At 34.6% G+C, this 19,461-nt stretch overlaps 1 long non-coding RNA gene across 1 annotated transcript; it reads right to left on the bottom strand.

Annotated features, from left to right (window-relative positions):
• Positions 1 to 16,942: 16,942 nt before the first annotated feature.
• On the bottom strand, positions 16,943 to 17,721 carry LOC150103370 (uncharacterized). The gene is made up of 2 exons (XR_016548777.1): positions 17,616 to 17,721; positions 16,943 to 17,117 (listed from the first exon to the last, which is right to left on the bottom strand). It is a non-coding gene; the product is annotated as an uncharacterized LOC150103370 (long non-coding RNA).
• Positions 17,722 to 19,461: the final 1,740 nt, after the last annotated feature.

Genomic DNA, 19,461 nt, shown 5'->3' with positions numbered 1-19,461 from the left:
TCGTTTTGTGATTGGGGGAATATTTCTGTGCAGTTCTTGGATGGAGTCTGCAAAGAATTGGTTAAAGTCATTTGCTAGTTGTTGGTAGGTTTTGCGTCTTTCATGAAGCTGTGTTTTATGGTTTCGGAGGCGGTGGTGTTGGGAACAAAATCTAGCATCTCATTGATCAGATGCCAGGTTTGTTTCATGTTGTTTTGTGCAGAGGTTAGTTTGTCTCTGCAATAGCTTCTTTTTTCATTTCTGATTTGTGTTGTAAGGCGATTCCTTGTTATCTTATATTCAGTTTTTAAAGCTGTGTTATTTGGATATCTGTTTAATTCTTTCCATAAAGCGTCCTTTCTGTGTATTTCTAGGATTAAGTTTTGTGTTATCCAAAATTCGTTCAAAAACAACACAAAATCCTTGTGTTGTTTTTGAACGAATTCTGACTTTCTTTGTAACTTTCTTATATATTTCCTCCAGTGTGAGTTTAATGTTGTATAAGATATCTGCTGAATCTGATGACAGGTGTCCCCAGTCTGTTTTTCTTATTTCGTGGTTGAATATTTCTTCGTCTATTATTGTATTCTGTCGCTTTTCTTCTGTGGGACATTGCATGGATATTGTCTTGGTGTGCAGGTTTAGAGCAGTGAAGTAATGGTCTGCTACTTTGCACTTTATGACTGATGCAGTGTAACTGTTTGGTGGTGCTCGGACGTTTATATGATCTAGACAGGAGGCAGTGATAGTATTTCCGAATGTTTCTTCTCTAGTACGTGATGTTATTGTTGGTATTAGATTAAACATGGATAGCGTATCTAGGTATTGTACAGTGTTGTTCTGGTTTTCGTTTGCAATATCTATGTTTATGTCGCCAATTATCATTAGGTATTCGGTTGAGCATATTTCTTGGCTTGAAAGCCAGTAATTGAGTTCGTGCAAGAATTTTATCATGTTTAAGTTTGGTGGCCTGTAAATAGCATTTATTATTATGGGATGCTGTCTATTGGTGGTATTAGTTATTTCGAGGCAAAGGGTTTCAGCATGCTCAAACTGATTGGCCATTTCTTTTGTTATTAATTTTTGTTTGATAAATATTAATATTCCACCCCCTCTTTTTGTTTGGCGGCATGAGCTATGTTGTTGGAAGCCTGGAATTTGGAAAGCCGTCGCTTCGTACATTAATAATAATAATAATAATAATAATAATAATAATAATAATAATAATAATAATAATAATAATAATAATAATAATAATTTTTTTAAAAAAACATTTTATTATGTCTCAGTATAAATTACATACAATAATAATATTTACAATATTTAAAAAGGTTTATACAGAATTTTTGAATTTAGAATATAATAATAATAATAATAATAATATTTTTTTTTTTTTTATGAACGACTTATTTGTTTTTACAATGAAAATGATAAGGTTTACTATCACACAGAGTATCTGCACACACAATGAAAAACTTATTATCTTTTCTGTACAGTACGAAAATTCGATATACAAAATTTAGAATATAATAATAATAATAATAATTTTTTTTTTTTTTTATAAACGACTTATTTGTTTTTACAATGAAAATGATAAGGTTTACTATCACACAGAGTATCTACACACACAATGAAAAACTTATCTTTTCTGTACAGTACGAAAATTCGATATACAAAATGCAGAGTACATTTTATAAATATGAATATACATTTTTTTAAACTAGCTAAATATGGATTGGCACCAATGTGCACACAATTCACGATACAATGCAGTAATGCATCATACACACACAATTCAATAATAATAATAATAATTTTTTTTTTACATCTCAGTATAAGTTACATACAATAATAATATTTACAATAAGGATTATACAGAATTTTTTTTTTGATGTCTCAGATGAATTGCATACATAGTTGCTGTAGTAATTATATGTATATAATATTTATAACGCATTACAAGTGTGTATAACAGATACTTGCAAGTTAGTAATTTTCTTCCTCGAAGCTTAGCAGAGCTTATCTGAGGAAGATAATAGATGACAGAGGGTGGTGGTTTCATGGTTGTGTTCCTGTAGTGGTCACAAGCCAGGTGTTGATTTTACTGTTTGTTGGTACGTGCTTGAAAGACTTCGACTGCTATTACAGTTTAACTTTTTTTTTGTGTGTGAAATTAGGGTTGGATTTAGACAAGGTGTGTTTGTTTCTTTGCGTTCTAGTAGTGGTAGTTTTTTGAGAGGGGGGGGGTTGTCGTAGGTTTGTGTGCGTGTGGTGGGGGAGAGAGAAACAGGAATTTCTCTAATTTTCATTCTCGCTATAATATTTATATAGTGCCTGTTTCAGCTCTCTGTATGTTCCTAGGTTTCTGTTGTCGAACGGCAGTTTGTTTATCATGTCAGGTACGTAGAAGTTTCGGGTGGCTTTGCCGTTGTGATTGTTGTACTTATATGTTATGTAGTTTGTTGACTGTGGTCTTGTTATTTGATATGTTGTTCTGGTTACTCTATATGTTGGGCTGTAGTAGTGTTTTAACATGATTGTGTAGTGGCGTAAGTGTTTCACCTTAATAATAATAATAATAATAATAATAATAATAATAATAATAATAATAATAATAATAATAATTATTATTATTATTATTATTATTATTATTATTATTATTATTATTATTATTATTATTATTATTATTATTATTATTATTATTATTATTATTATTATTATTATTATTATTATAGTCTCAGGGGCTCACTTTAGTGAGTATGGGCGTGCAAACCCGAGGCACTTGATGCTGGACCATGCCTTACTTCATGTAATATACATCTGTTATATTATCTGCAGACTGGTCTCTCCTCTTCCTCCCTTGCTTCTTTCTTTCTTCCTTCTCTTCTTGCTACTTCCCCCGAATGCTGTTAGAGTATTCGAGGGGAATCTTTCCTATTTTACTGTGTCATTTCGTCTTAAGCTAACAGGACATTATCAAACACTGTAACATTATCAGGCCATCAAAAAATGTTCATACCGTATCGTTCGTCGCGCGGAATACCAAGGGACGCATTCGGGTTTTAGGCAGAGGGACCCGTTCGAAAAATATGTTACAGTCTCCCTTAGACACCACTCCTCAGCACTCTGCTAGAGGAAACTCCATCAATGGGCCCGCAACCCGTTTGGGGAGGTGGTTAGGGGCAGCGCAAAGAAATGGTTCTGCAAAAGGACAGAAATAGCAACGACAACGGCACCAGACTATGGCTTTAGGCAACTGGAACATCTTCTCTCTCTGAGAGGTGAGGAGTTGGAACTGGTCGAGGAAGCCAAGCGCTACCAGCTAGACTTAGTGGGGCCTTCTTTGACCAAGAGGAGAGGCTCTAGAACTGTCGACCTGGATAAGGGGTGGAAGCTGTACTACTCTGGTGTGAACCCGACAATGTCTGCTCAGGGGGGTGTGGGGGATACTCACAAGCCTCCAGCTGTGTTGCTGAGTGGATCCCATTGGGGGGATGGGTATGTGTGGATGGGGATGAGTGGATCCCATTGGGGGGATGGGTATAGCAATGGCAGACAGGCATAATAATACCAGTCTTCAAGAAGGGAGACCAGAAGGATTGCAGTAACTATCGTGGCATCTCTCTGCTCAGCCTGCCTTGGAAAGTGTATGCTAGGTGCTTGGAAAGACGGTGCAGGAGCATAGTTGAGTCCAAGTTCCAGGAAGAACAATGTGGCTTTTGTCCTGGTAGAAGCACAAATGACGAAATCTTCACTTTAAGGCAAGTCTTTGAGAAATCTTGGGAATATGCCAAGAATATCTACACATATTTTGTGGACTTGGAGAAGGCAACCGGGTTCCTCGGGATAAGCTTTGGCAAGTAGTACAGGAGTATGGAGTGGATGGCCAACTATTAGCTGCCATCAAGTCCTTGCATGAATGTCAAGAGTTTTGTGTCAGGTAAACAGCACAAAGTCTAAACCTTTCACAGTCTCTGTTGGCCTCCACCAAGGGTGTGTTCTGTCACCCCTCCTTTTCATGATATTTATGGACTGGATTGACAGGCACAGCCAAGGCAGTGAGTGTGTCAGAATTGGAAGATGTAGGATTGGACGTCTGTTTTTTGCAGATGACCTAGCTCTGCTTAGCTCTTCCACAGATGACCTCCAGCATACCCTGGATAGGTTTCTAGCTGTTTGTGCAGATGCCGGAATGAAGATCAGTGTGGCCAAAACTGAAACATTTGTGGTCTCAAGACAACCATCCCAGTGCACTCTGCATGTAAGCGGAGTCCCAGTGAGGCAGGTGAAGAAGTTTAAATACCTTAGGTCCATATTCACGAATGATTGAAAATGGGACGTAGAGCTATATACTCGAATTGGCTTAGCAAGCTCAATAATGGGGAACTTGGCCGTTCGGTAGCATTGAAGCAGGAGTCAAGCCAGAAGGCAAAGCTGGCTGTCTTCAATACAGTCTATGTCCCCATCCTCACCTATGGTCACGAGAGTTCGGTAATGACCGAAAGAATGCGGACATCAAAGCGGCTGAAATGAGGTTCCTTCGAGGGGATGCGGGCTGACAAGACTCGACAGATTCAGAAGCTCTGCAATTTGAGAAACCCTCAATACTCAACCGCTGCTTCTCCGTGTTGAGAGATCACAGTTACGTTGGTACGGGCACCTGGTCAGAATGCCAAAGAGAGGCTACCTCAGCAGGCCGTCTTCGCCAAGCCAGAGGATGGGAGGCCACGTGGAAGGCCAACGACTCGCTGGATAGATTATATCCAAATCCTTGGGTGGACACGTTTGGGAATCCCACCAGAACACTTGAGCTTGGTGGTAGAGGATCGTGACCATTGGAAGTTCCTCTTGCAGCTGTTGCCTCCACAACTCAATTAGGAAAGGTGGGCCTTGAAGATGTATGTATGTATGTATGTATGTATGTATGTATGTATAATAATAATAATAATAATAATAATAATAATAATAATAATAATTATTATTATTATTATTATTATTATTATTATTATTATTGTTGTTGTTGTTGTTGTTGTTGTTGTTATATAGAGCAGTGATTTTCAACCTTTTTCATAATATGGCACACCTAGACTAATTATTAAAATTCTGCGGCACACTAAAAATATATTCTTTTAATTTTTTTGACGATCTGGCAAAAACAAATAGGCATAAATTTGATAGATTTACACACACAAGATATTAATAATAGTAATTACTTTTCTGTTTTGCTCCAAATAAATTTAAACTATATTTTTTGACATTTTGATTAAGAAAAACAATGTTCAAAATTATTTTTAAAATTATTTTTTAATATCTATGTTAAAGGAATACTATTAAATAAAATTAACGGAATGAAATAAATAATAATAATAAAAGAACTCTTACTAGTTACCTTAAAAATAAGAGAATTAAATGAAGTTATTTGTGAACACACTTATCAAAAGATTAAAGCTAACTAACACACAATTTTAAACCGATTCACCAACCGTAAGTCTCGTAAAATATAAATAAACAATTAATTTGTTTTCACAAATCTCGCGGCACACCTGAAGACCTCTCGCTGCACACCGGTTGAAAATCATGATATAGAGCATTGGGACGATAGTTGGATGTGTGTTAATTGGAATATTATATTATATTATATTATATTATATTATATTATATTATATTATATTATATTATATTATATTATATTATATTATATTATATAGAGCATTGTTGCAGTTTAATATACAGTGGTGTATGATGATAGTTCTATTTTTCATATTGCCTATACATGAGCCAGATTTTTACAAGTTGGTCCGAGAGTAAAACAAGATGCATTAATGAACCTTTTGTTACTCATAAATCAGTGAGTTCTATTGAAATTCTTCGTCAGTTACAAGGATAGCAGAATTTAGATTAATGACTGAGCACGAAATCGACGGTCAAAAATCACAACTGGTGATTTCCATAAGAAAGTTCATAGGTAAATGAGAACAAATCAGCGAATAAATTAGACAAGATTAGTGCTGAAACTTAACATTGGATTAGCCGAATCAGTAAAATTCTTTTTAAAAAATGGGCTATAATAAAGTGCGCAAGATGATATGTGCTGTGTGTTGATTATCTAGATGAAAAAGTTGAGATTTCTGATTAATTTTTGAACGCTTGTTTTGTAGTAGAGAATTTATATGATATGAAGGTAAAATACGTTCAAAAATAGCGTATTTGTCTGTGTCTGGATTTTTGTAGAATAATTTTCAATGAGATATCCTAACATCGAAAACTTCTTAGAGGAAAGAATATCATAATATATATATATATATATAAAATTAAATGGTGCCTGAAAATATTTCAACTATATTATGCTAATAAGCCAAATACAATGATATATTTTAGATTATTGCATTAAAGTTTTATAATTTCAATTTATTCTAGACATTTTTAATCATGCAAACTAATATTTGCAAGAAAATAGCTATTAATGTTTGATTCCAATCTTTATCTAGATAACACAGGAATTGAATTACGAACGATAAGAGAAAAACAACGGCGATTGAAAGAAAAAGAATTTTACACGAATATTAGTTAGCAATAATTAGGGACTTTAAATATGCAATGTCCTATTCAGAAATAATGAAAATTCGATACTTTGTTTTTCATTACCTTCATTGATCAAAGGTTTATACAGGTTTACACCTTGCTTCGTCAACGTTTTACAAATATTGGAGAGCGCAGCGCCACCTATGATTGTTCATAAAAACAGTAAATTATTAGACGTTACCTAAATAAATAAAATATACCACTAATTTCACCATCTAAAAGAGTATTGGTGGCTTCTTCAGGGCTGGACGCATCAAAACAAATATAAATACAAAGATCTCAAAGTTGATTAAACGCTGTAATTTATCTATTTGCTACGATGCAAATAAGTAAATAAGTTTATGCTAGATAGCAAACGTCAAAAATGCGTGGCCTGCATTAGCTCTGTTAGTGATTGATGGTGATTGTTGGCGAAATTGAAATCTCAAATGTTGAATGATTTGATGAGAGATTTCCATATATCGCGTTAATGTCAGTCCTTAGTTTTTATGCACTGATTCGTGGAAATAGATGACTGTAACAGATTCCTTCAGAACTCTGGAATAAAAGTCCGCTTCATAATAAGGAATGGTTGAAATGTTCCAATCAACTGCATGGTTGTTATTAGAAGTATGGTTGGCCAAATCAGATATGTCTTTTCTTTTGTGGCCAACATCTACAACATGATTCTTCTTTCTCAGATCAAATCCACGGATTATCTTTCCTATATATGCCACGCCACACGGGCATAAAATGCTGATGACTTTAAAGATGGTCTACAATTGTATCTTGAGTCATTCATATAATAGAAACTGCTATATTCTTTATTGCGTGGATTATGCCTATCTGAAAAGGATGATGAAGAGATGAGGGATCAAGATAATGTCCTGTTTGTGAAGGTTTACGATACGCATCAAGAGAAATAGCACTTTCGAGGTTATTAGCGATGGGAATATCAAGAAATAAAAAGTTTTTTTTCGACTTTCTCAAGGCTCTAATTTCCATTAGAGCTTGAGAAAGCTCTTTGGTAACGGGTTTGTTAGAGTTAAGAGAATGTCAAAATTAATATAGGCTTGGGAGACCATGTTTCTAAATAATAAAGATGTCATCCACACATCTCCACCATACTGCTAGTTTCATACTTATTTCTGTAAGGAAAGTCTTTTCAAAATTCTCCTTGAAATGGTCAGTTGAATGAGATGAGAATATCCGATGGAAAAAGTCCAAATATTTGATTTATAAAACGTATTGTTCCACTGACAAAAATTGGAATGGAGATAATGTTCATATTAGTCAGTGACACATGATGGAAAAGTGTTCGAAGGAAGGTTTAATACATCATCAACAGGAACATCGGTAAAGCGAGATAATGAGAAATGTCACTGCTATCCCACATATCAAATAAATAAATAAATAAATAATAAATAAATAAAAATAAAAATCGAAATGGGGAAGAGATATGAATCGTGAATTTCGAATGTGTCTGATTTTGGATTTACATTATTTGTTACTTTTAAAATATTAATTAATTTAAATTTGTTATTTATGTTGTGGTATTATTATTCTTTATCTTAATAAGTTTTAGATTTTATAATAATTTAGTTTGGGTTTTATTTTAATTTACATATAAAATTTAGAATTCGATTTATTCACTCAGTCTCCAAATGTGCGTACATCCTATAATGTAAATAAAAGGTGTAGAGGATTTTCAAATGTTACTTTATCTTTATGTTTATCTTTATATATATATATATATATATATATATATATATATATATATATATATATATATATATATATATATATATATATATATATATATATATATATATATATATATATATATATATATATATATATATATATATATTAAAATGTTACTGGTCTCAACGATCGTGAAATAATAAATGTATTCAGGACTTCTCTTCGAACAATCGTTCCAGCATGGCATGGGTCAGTGCGTGCCCTACGCTAGCGTTGTTTACGGCAGACGAAAGTAAGTGAACCACTCGTAGACAAGACGACTTACGCTAAAGCCTTGCAGCAAACAACCCCCCCCCTCTCCTCCACAATATTTCCCTTTTCCCTACGGAGTGGGTCAAGGACTCACTTATAGATCCTCTTTGGGCGTTCGCAAAGCACGCAGACGAAGTGGCCAGTTGCCCTAAAGAAAGCACGTGTGTGCTGTGTTGTGTGTGAGAGAGAGAGAAAGAGAGAGACACTGAGAGAAAGAGCTCACTGTGAGCAGCTAGAGGAAAAACCCTCTCGACTGTTGGCACATTTCTTATAATGGCAAGGCCACTCGCGATTGGAATGGTGATCACGTTGTTAATGATGTCCTGCTGTTAAGACAGGTGGGCAAGTCAGAAAGCAAAGAATCAGATAAGGAAATGTCACTCGACGAGTTATCAGATGTACCTTACGATGCTAGGATCAAGACCCACAGTTGTGTGTCGTTATCATCAGAAGAACACCACTCCAACAGGGTATTTGTTGCTAGTTTTTAGTGTAACCTCAAATATGACTGTTAAATTTTATAGTACTCGATTATTGCATTGAGAATAGACAACATGAATCAACTAACACTACAGTTTTGGATTTTAATGCAGGAAGGCGTTAATATTTGTTATCCTCGAGTTCATAACTTATAATTTACGAGTGTCACTAAAATGCATACACCTGTATACTACAACACTTTCCAAAATAAAAATGGACCACCCACAACTAAAACTTCACCGAGTTGATTCAGAAAGTTCATGTGATTTTTCATATAAAAGGAATAGCATTCAAATATTATTATGAATAGAAAAATCCACATAAAAACAATAAACCAGAAATCATTTATATAACTATTGGATGATATATTACTTATTTCAAGAGTGTCTAAAAGAAATGCTAAGGTACTTCGTTTAGGAATCATTCTCTTAATCAGAGAATGATTTCATCTTGACTATGCCAGGACCAAAAAATCACTCATGAAATGAAAAAACTGTTCTACACATTCTTTATCGGTACAGTAATTTATCTAGTCTGCTATTGTCCATTCGATTTAGATATTCTATACATTTTTGGTTATATTTACTTATGTAATAATTAATTGATTTATATTCAGATATTGCAAAAATTTCTTCATTTGTTTTAATTCCATTGATCTATTCAGATATTTTTCTAAGAAATTTTATTTCTGTTGTTTGAATTCGTTTTCATCTTTCTTTACTCTGTCAATATTATCATCCTACTTTTAGAGTGCTAAAAAGATTTCCTACACCATATTTTAACTTAATAGTGTAGGTTATATAAGTTACAGTTAATTTATATAAAATTATGGGAGAGGAATCAATCGACCGTCAGATGCAGTGATGATTGATTCATTCGATCCAATATCCGTGGAGGGTAATGAATGGCAATGCTGTAGCCAATGAAGTTCTAGCTGAGGCTCGGCTATTGCTGTTACCCTCCTGCCATGATCAGAGCTTTAATAGCTCAATAACACCTTATCCCTACACTGTCCTCTACAGATAACGGGGAATATGAAAAGCATTCTTGCTTCGCCCCTTTAAGCCAGTCCTTATAAGGACTATAAAATTATTATGAAAAAATTTCCCCGTGTGGCTGCCGGGATAAGAATAGCACCAATGTAGCTAATGCATGTCGTACGAGGCGACTAAAATTGGTACCCTTGGAGGGTAAAGGATGGCAATGCTGCAGTCAATGAAGTTCTAACTGAGGCTCGGCTATTGCTGTTACCCTCCTGCCATGATCAGAGCTTTAATAGCTCAATAACACCTTATCCCTACACTGTCCTCTACAGATAACGGGGAAGATGAAAAGCATTCTTGCTTCGCCCCTTTAAGCCAGTCCTTATAAGGACTATAAAATTATTATGAAAAAATTTCCCCGTGTGGCTGCCGGGATAAGAATAGCACCAATGTAGCTAATGCATGTCGTACGAGGCGACTAAAATTGGTACCCTTGGAGGGTAAAGGATGGCAATGCTGCAGTCAATGAAGTTCTAACTGAGGCTCGGCTATTGCTGTTACCCTCCTGCCATGATCAGAGCTTTAATAGCTCAATAACACCTTATCCCTACACTGTCCTCTACAGATAACGGGGAATATGAAAAGCATTCTTGCTTCGCCCCTTTAAGCCAGTCCTTATAAGGACTATAAAATTATTATGAAAAAATTTCCCCGTGTGGCTGCCGGGATAAGAATAGCACCAATGTAGCTAATGCATGTCGTACGAGGCGACTAAAATTGGTACCCTTGGAGAGTAACGGATGGCAATGCTGTAGCCAATGAAGTTCTAACTGAGGCTCGGCTATTGCTGTTACCCTCCTGCCATGATCAGAGCTTTATAGCTCAATAACACCTTATCCTTACACTGTCCTCTACAGACAACGGGGAATATGAAAAGCAATATTGCTTCGCCCCTTTAAGCCAGTCCTTATAAGGATAAGGATAAAATTATTATTATTACAGGGTGAGGTGTGATGATTGATTCATTCAATCCAATACCGCTTGGAGGGTAATGAATGGCAATGCTATAGCCAATGAAGTTCTAACTGAGGCTCGGCTATTGCTGTTATCCTCCTGCCATGATCAGAGCTTTAATTGCTGAATAACACCTTATCCATACACTGTCCTCTACAGATAACGGGGAAGATGAAAAGCATTCTTGCTTCGCCCCTTTAAGCCAGTCCTTATAAGGATAAGGACTATAAAATTACAGATTATTACAGAGCCTGAGTAAGTCCATTTAAGGACTTCCAGGGTAACAAATGGCAATGCTGTAGCCAATGAAGTTTTAACTGAGGCTCGGCTATTGCCGTTACCCAGCCATGACAAGAGCTTTTTAGTTCAGTATCACTCTATCCACACAGATTTTCTTCATTCAGATGAAGGGATAAAGAGTCAAGGACTCGGTCCATCGCCCAGTTCTCTTAAGAACTATAAAATTACAATGGAAGAAGAAGGAAATATCAATCCTTCTTAGGACTTCCAGGGTAACGAATGGCAATGCTGTAGCCAATGAAGTTTTAACTGCGGCTCGGCTATTGCCGTTACCCAGCCACGACTAGAGCGTTTAGCTCAATAACAGCCATCCACACAGATTTTCTTCATTCAGATGACGGGATAAAGAGTCAAGGACTCAGTCCATCTCCCAGCTCTATTAAGAACAATAAAATTATAGTGAATTTACATCAGCTAAAATTTTCTTAGAATGTTATAGAGATTATTTTGGTGATACTATTCTTTCATGACTGGTGTTGTGAAGCAAATGATGTTTAACTGATTGATAAACAATTTCATAACTTTTGGGGGGCAGAGAATATCCTTTCTTACCTGTGGATAAAATTGGAGTGCTTATTCTTTGATGTTATTTGTTTAGCTCTCTCTCTTTTAAGAAAAAAATAATAATAATAAAATAATAAAAGCATGGAGCTAAAACCGTATCTCTGTATTAGTGGAAACATTCATTAGGGTGTTATTCTCATATGATTTCATCAAAGATTTGAAATATTTTAAGTACTTTTAAAGAGGAGAAAGGGAGTAACTTTTCTTTGTAGTAAAACTTTGGATTAAGAAAATAAAGTTATTTCACCATTAGATGCTATTCAGCTTAAGGCGATGATGTAATTCATCTCAATAATTTGGTCTTTTAAGATGTAATTTACAACTAAATTAAAAAGAACATTTGCTTAAGACTTTGATAGTACCATTAATTAAAAAACATACAATGAATATTCTTCCACTTGGAAAACAACCTTGGTGGAATCTTAGTCAAATTTAATTATGATTTTAAATATGTAGAGATGGATTTCAACAGATTACTCCAGAAGTTTTTAATGTACAAAATTTTGTTAAAAGAAATTAAAATTGCTGAAGAAATTCAATTATCTTTAGGTAAAATCAGCTATCATATACCAGACGTAATGAGATCGACTAGTGTCACTTTATGCAAGTAGTAATCCACAAAGGAAAGGTTGTCCACCATATGAACGCCATCCACTTGCTAGCCAGACCAGAAGGACCATGTCTCCTACTGTCCGTCTTCCCCCAAGTGTGTTTCGGGATTTGATCTCTCATTAGGAGTAAACGAGGAAGGCTATTTCTTGATATTATTTTAAGAAGGCTTGCCAAAAATCACTACTAGCAAACTTCTTAATGTCCAAGATAATTAACATATTTTCGATCTTGTTTTTAATTATCTTGGATGTCATTCAGATCAAAAGATCTGAATTAGAGTGCAGTTATTTAGAATTGTTCCCAGGCTCTGAGGTAAGTGTATGATATGTACAGTATTATTCAATGTATGTGTTCAATCACTCATTTCATTGGGGAAATCTTTCAATATTCGTCTAAGAACAGTTAACTCGGACTGAAAAAATACAGAAAATATTCTTAAATCCTTGACCAGATTTCAATCCAAGTCTTTCTAAAGGAAAAAAAAATCAAATTTGTCATTAAGTACGGTGTGATTAGTAATGGTATGGAAATTAAACCAAACAGTCACTGGAAGGCAAAGTACAATGATCCCAGGTCAGCTTTATCATTAGGTACTGTTGCAATCAAACTGTCTAGACTCCTTTGCTTAATAAAAGCGACAGTGTGAAGAAGAAAATAATGACATGATTCAGAACCAAAACACCAGACTGTCCTTTGGACGTGACATCATTATTTTAAATTTGCATTCACTTTCAATTAACTGCTCTGTTGGATATTTTTAAATCACATTATTAATGAGACTTCAACCTCATCTTTAAAATGCTCATTGCCTTTTAAAATAACTAATTGCCTTTTGCATATAAAAGCAAAAGTAACTCAGTGATAAGCAATTTTACAAGGAAATTTTGTTACCTTAGGCTATTAATCGTGTCCTAAAAACACACTCAACTTCACTGCAAAGTGTGAAATTTGTACCAAGCGCGTTAGGTACTTTTGAGATTAGCATGTGATCAAATATTATTTTTTATTCAGACTTTCAGAAAAGCGAATTCTCTTTTTAGTATTTGTTTGTAAGCACTCGTATCAATATTGTCCATGAAGGAAAAAAAAATTCAATTAAACGTAATATATACCTGCTGTTGACTATGGGTCTAATGAGATAGCAAAATCTGCTCAAATATCAACGTTAAAACCGGGATAAAATATCAATATAAAAGTACATTCATGCTATCTTCCCATATATAAGCCATTCAGATAGCCGATTAGCTTCATATTAAACTCTCAACAGAGAAAACATATAAGAAATATGCCAAAATCTCGTCTGTTATACAAAAGATGGTAACTTTAGATGTAAAAAGAAAAGATGCTTTAAGAAAACAACTAAAGCGAAATTCCAGTAAGGTAACTTTAGAAATGGAAAACAAAAGAACAAGAAACATCTTTACAGCGAAGATAAAGAAAGCAAAAAGCAACTTCTATAGAGACAAATTCACTTCTGCACAAAATGATGTGAAACAGACGTGGCATCTGATTAACCAGATGCTGGATTGTACTCCTGAAACTACTGCCTTTAAAATATTAATTCATAACTTCATGAAATAGACCAAATCTTTTCACCAGTTAGCAAATGACTTCAATTAGTACTTTGTAGATTCCATCCTAGAAAAAAAGAGGAGCCATCCGTTCACAAAGCGTTCTTTTAATTGGACCACAGGAAAATCAGACATTATGGCCTCCAATTGCTTGGATTGAGTGGATTGGTTCCACTCAATCCAAGCAAAAGTCGAGGAATCAATGGCATCCGATCCGAAGATATTAAACAACACGCAACTAGCCAGGGTCTCATTATCCTAAAATTAATGAATAAAATATGTGAAACTGGACGTATGCTCAGCATATTGAATACCAATAGTAATCACACGTATATACAAATACAGGAAAACACATTCAATTATACTGCTCAAAAAAATTGGGGGATATTTTGGTTTTCTTGTAAATTATAAAGTTATAAAAACAATTTACAAATGTAACACATTTATTTTAAAATATTCTTAATATACAACAGTGTAGAACACGCAACTGTCTACAAAATCATGTTAAGACGTTTCGAAATGTGTCGTAGCCGTATTAGCATGTGGGGGGGAGGATATAAAAGAGTGGCTTGTTGCGCTCACTTCCACAGTTCATAATTATCAGTTAAATTGTAAACTTATGTCACCTAACACCCACTATTTTGATAAAAATGGCAGACCAACATGATATCCCGGAATCCATGGCTTGGATAGCCATTGGTCGATTAGAAGCTGGACAAACGCAGCAAGTTGTCGCTTAACCGTGTCGTGTATCGTGTATCTCATAGCGTAATTTCGAGACTTTGGAATCGCTTTCTGGAGACGGGAAATGCTTGCCGAAGACAAGGTTAGGGTCCCATCATCAACAACCAAGAGACGATCAGTATTTGTCATTACTTGCCAGAGAACGTGCCAATCCAATCGAACGTGCCTGTGATGCTTTAGGTAGGCGCGTTTCTGCTCGACTGGTGCCTCCACGATCTCTTCAAGAGCTGGAAATTGCTCTCACAGAAGAGTGGGGAAATATCACACAAGAACTGCTTGATCATCTTATCCGGTCCATGCAATCAAGATGTACAGCTGTTTGGCTGTTAATGGAGACCATAAGCGCTATTAAAAATTAACAAAAGAGTTTTTGGCTCTTCTTGTTGTTATTCTTGTTAAAATTATTTCGCACTAAAATGTATGATTTGTTAAATTTGTAATAAATGTCGATTATTTAAGCAACATCACATCAGTTACACTCTATCCATAAGTAAGAAATATTTATTCATGTATAAAGGACCCAATAGTTATAATTATTTGCAAAAAATTATAATTATTCGACAGAAACTAAAATATCCCCTATTTGTTTTGAGCAGTGCATTTACTACCCATAACTACGCTACTCGATCAAATTGCTAAGCGCATTGTTCTTAAAAAATAAATAAATAAATAAATAAAAAAAAACTAATATATGTTCAGAACAATATCGTATCATTCCAAAAACACATCTTTCCCTACATAATTTTAAAGACCTAATCAATACTATCTTAGATAAAAATAAAAATAAAATTCTCTTGGTCATTTTTATTGACATGTTTGAAGTATTTTTGATACACTCGTTCATAGCATACCCGTTCTCCAATCAACAGGTCGTGGGTTCGAGTTCAACCGCGGGCATTGATGTTTGTATAAGTCTGCTCTGGACGAGCTTGTATGGCTCCTTGAGTTTATAACGCTTCTCTTTTAATAATAGTAATAATAATAATGTTAAGACATTGGAATAGATGGCGTCTGGACATGTGGTTCAGAAATTACTTCCAAAACTGAAAACAAACGGCATACAATCATGTCACAGTACAGAATTACTACAGGTGGAACTCCATGGGTTAGAGTGGTAACCCATGGAGTTCCACAGGTATAATATCTATTCACAATGATCTAAGTACTGCACAAGCATGCAATATTATTATTATTCTATGAAATCAAAAGATAACTGATGAAAGTCCATATATATATATAGACTTTCATCAGATATATATATATATATTGTCTGTGTTTTACTTATCCGCTGATATTTCTTTCTCTTAAACTGTCTTTTTAATTTCCAAAGTCTTGGTATTACTTATCTTGCGCTTTTCCAGTTTCCTCGTCATTCCAAGAACTAATTTTCCAAAATGCGCACCGATATAGTGATAATCTTGAATGAATTTGTAATTTAAAGGGATAAATTTCACCGTTATTTCCAGGCATCTATGTTCTTGAATGTTCAGCTACTATCAGTCGAACTCTTTTTTCCTTTCTATTTTCTACTATATTATTGTAAAAATATAAAATATTGCATTAGCAAAAATGTATTTAATGGTGAAGAATGTTCAGCTTTACAACAATAACTGTGATAATGATGTGTCAGAAATGAAGATGCTATTATCGTTTGATAAAATATACAAAATTAAAATTTCTTAAAACAGAATTATACCTTAACAAAAATCTTTGTTTTTATTGTAGTATTGCGATAAAAGTCAAAAGATATATTTTTACTGGAAGTCATTTTGTGATAGTTGAAAATCAGTAATACACCTTTTATAAATAACAGATTTTTTATTATAAATTAACTAAAAAGTAAATTTACAGAAGCGTTCGTTTTCGAGGAGTGCCGATTTTTGTTTTCATGCAATTGCAAATGGGTGAAGGTGTAACTTGGTAATAGTTCCAGTACAAAGTTGTGTATATGTATTAGAATAGCTTGTAAAATATGGAAGTTCTTCTCTTCTTTATGTTATTTAAATCAGAAATGTTCTATAAAATATTACTTTTGAGAGAATATGCATGATATTAATTTTAACAATAACTTTTATTATGTTTGTCGCGTAGCGTTAAAATGAAAGAAAACGAATAAAATAACTTCAATTAAATAATGATTTTTATTTCAACATTCAATGTCAAAGTTTAATTACAAAATATGCAGCGAGCACAATGATAAGGATTTTAGTACATTTATACACGTAGCCAGGTAGCGGTATTTGGACCTGTTCATGACTTCAGATGACGAACTGCATCACAATACTTTTTCATGCTGAAACAAACACCAGATCACTTATCAGAAAAGATTTAAAAATAATGAAGTGTATAGATTATATTTATAAGTGTTAATTATCAAATATTATTATAGGATAATTGATAGCATTTTTAATTAATAATCGTTGCTTATAAATTCGATATTTATATAATAAATTTAACTTTGCTTTTGATTTAATACGAAAACCAAGCAAGTAAGGTAGGTGGCACTGAAATGTTAAGTTAAGGAATGGTATACTATTAGTGATAACAGCAAACTTTGAATAAAAGCAAGCCTCGATAATTTCATTTAAACAAATGTGGGTAATCAGTATTTCTAAAATATAACAAGTAGGAAGAGAAATAGCTTTCAGTTATTTTAAATAAATTATGAAAGCCGGAGAGTTAGGAATTTGTTTGAATATTACCTAATGCATAATTGATGCTCTTATACAGTTATAAGTAAGAGTAATAACAATATTTTTCAGGGAATTCGTACAAAAGTATCTTAACTTACCTTGAGCGTAAATCAACCATTTAGCCTTTGTACTTTCCGCCACCGCCACCATATCCTCCGTATCCACCTCCACCATATCCTCCGTATCCGCCTCCACCATATCCACCTTTGCCGCCTCCTCCGTATCCTCCACCGCCGTATCCTCCAAAGCCACCACCGTATCCACCTTTACCTCCTCCTCCTCCCCAACCACCACGACCACCCCATCCACCACCGCCAAAGCCACCTTTGCCACCACCTCCGTATCCTCCTCCTCCGTATCCTCCGCCACCCCATCCTCCTCCACCTCCGTAGCCTCCCTTTCCACCTCCGTATCCTCCATATCCTCCACCACCATAGCCTCCTTTACCACCACCGCCACCATATCCACCATATCCGCCTCCTCCGTAGCCGCCATATCCGCCACCGCCAAAACCTCCAATGGCATACGCCGCCGATATGGCCACAACTAGAAGGGAAATCACGGCCTGTTAAAGAGAAAAATATGGAGAATAAGTTTCTTTTTCTGGATGTTCATGTAGGAAAAATGAATACTGTAGTTAAATTTAGAAGAAGAAAGAGAAATGAACACACACACACACACACACACACACACACACACACACACACACACACACACACACACACACACACACACACACACACACACACACACACACACACACACACACACACACACACACACACACACACACACACACACACACACATCAATAACAAGAAAGACAGAAAAAATAAATATTTTTTGAACACCTGAGTTTATTCTATTTGAATCCATCTAAAAGATCGAAAACTACATTAGTGCTGTGGGTAATATAAGAATGAAATAATGCTGTTTCCCCCTACTTTAAAGACGAAATATAGAACACTCTATAGTTAATTCAAACTTACAGTGAGAAGAGTTGATAGCCTTACATTGCAAGAGAATAAATCATAAAGAGCAAAATAAATAAAATATATAAAGAGCAAAAGAAACAGTCCAACTGCTCCCAAAGCGGAAATTCAACTCTTCCCCGTTAGCTGGAGATCAAGTATGCTATTCAGTCGGTCCGATTGATTTCAGACCTATTTGTTTTTAATAAGATTATTCTGTTAAACTCGGTTTTAACAGAATTTATCACATCTTCTGCTGTGCAGAATATGAAATAAAATCTGATTTATAACAAAATAAACCATTTTTTTTCCGATTATTATAAACAATGACCCCAAGGCGAATTTTACCCTCCTCTATATTCCTATTAGCAGACAGGAGTCTCATTCATGATTTGTTAACGAAATACTTATCAAGCATATTAATATATCAGTAAGTAAAACAGACAATCACCACTGTCTAGATGGCATATATATATATATCAGTATTTTGGCATCTAGAGAGTGGCGATTGTCTATTTTAAATTAGTGTAGATGCAATAAAGAACATACAGAAAAATAAACTAGAATACATGGGCTATATTGTGAGACATGAAAGTCCAAAAAGGTTTATTAAAGGGAACAATAGAGGAAAGTGGAAGAAATGCCATATCAGCATAAAATATATAAAGAGCGAAAGAACAGTCCAAGGTAAGATTACGTGAAGATTCACGATGGTCAGTCTTCCTAGACATTGGTGATATTAGATAGATATATACTGTCGGGTAATACCACTTGATAAATATTCTTGCGTTAATTTAGATATATTTCGGTTGTTATTCAGTCTATAAATATAACCACTTATGTTTCCTTTTACTAGATTTAAAAATACTAAAGAGAGAGAGAGAGAGAGAGAGAGAGAGAGAGAGAGTGGCAATAGAAAACAGCAGATAGACACAAGATGGATAATGCTATAGATTCATGCAAACTTGAATAT

The sequence above is a fragment of the Typopeltis vanoorti genome, chromosome 9, assembly GCF_054136105.1.
Source record: "Typopeltis vanoorti isolate ZY-2024b chromosome 9, IOZ_Tvanoo_1.0, whole genome shotgun sequence".
NCBI classification, from domain to species: Eukaryota; Metazoa; Arthropoda; class Arachnida; order Uropygi; family Thelyphonidae; genus Typopeltis; species Typopeltis vanoorti.
The sequence above is the reverse complement of the archived record's forward strand: the minus strand, read 5'-3'. Positions and strand labels throughout refer to the sequence as shown.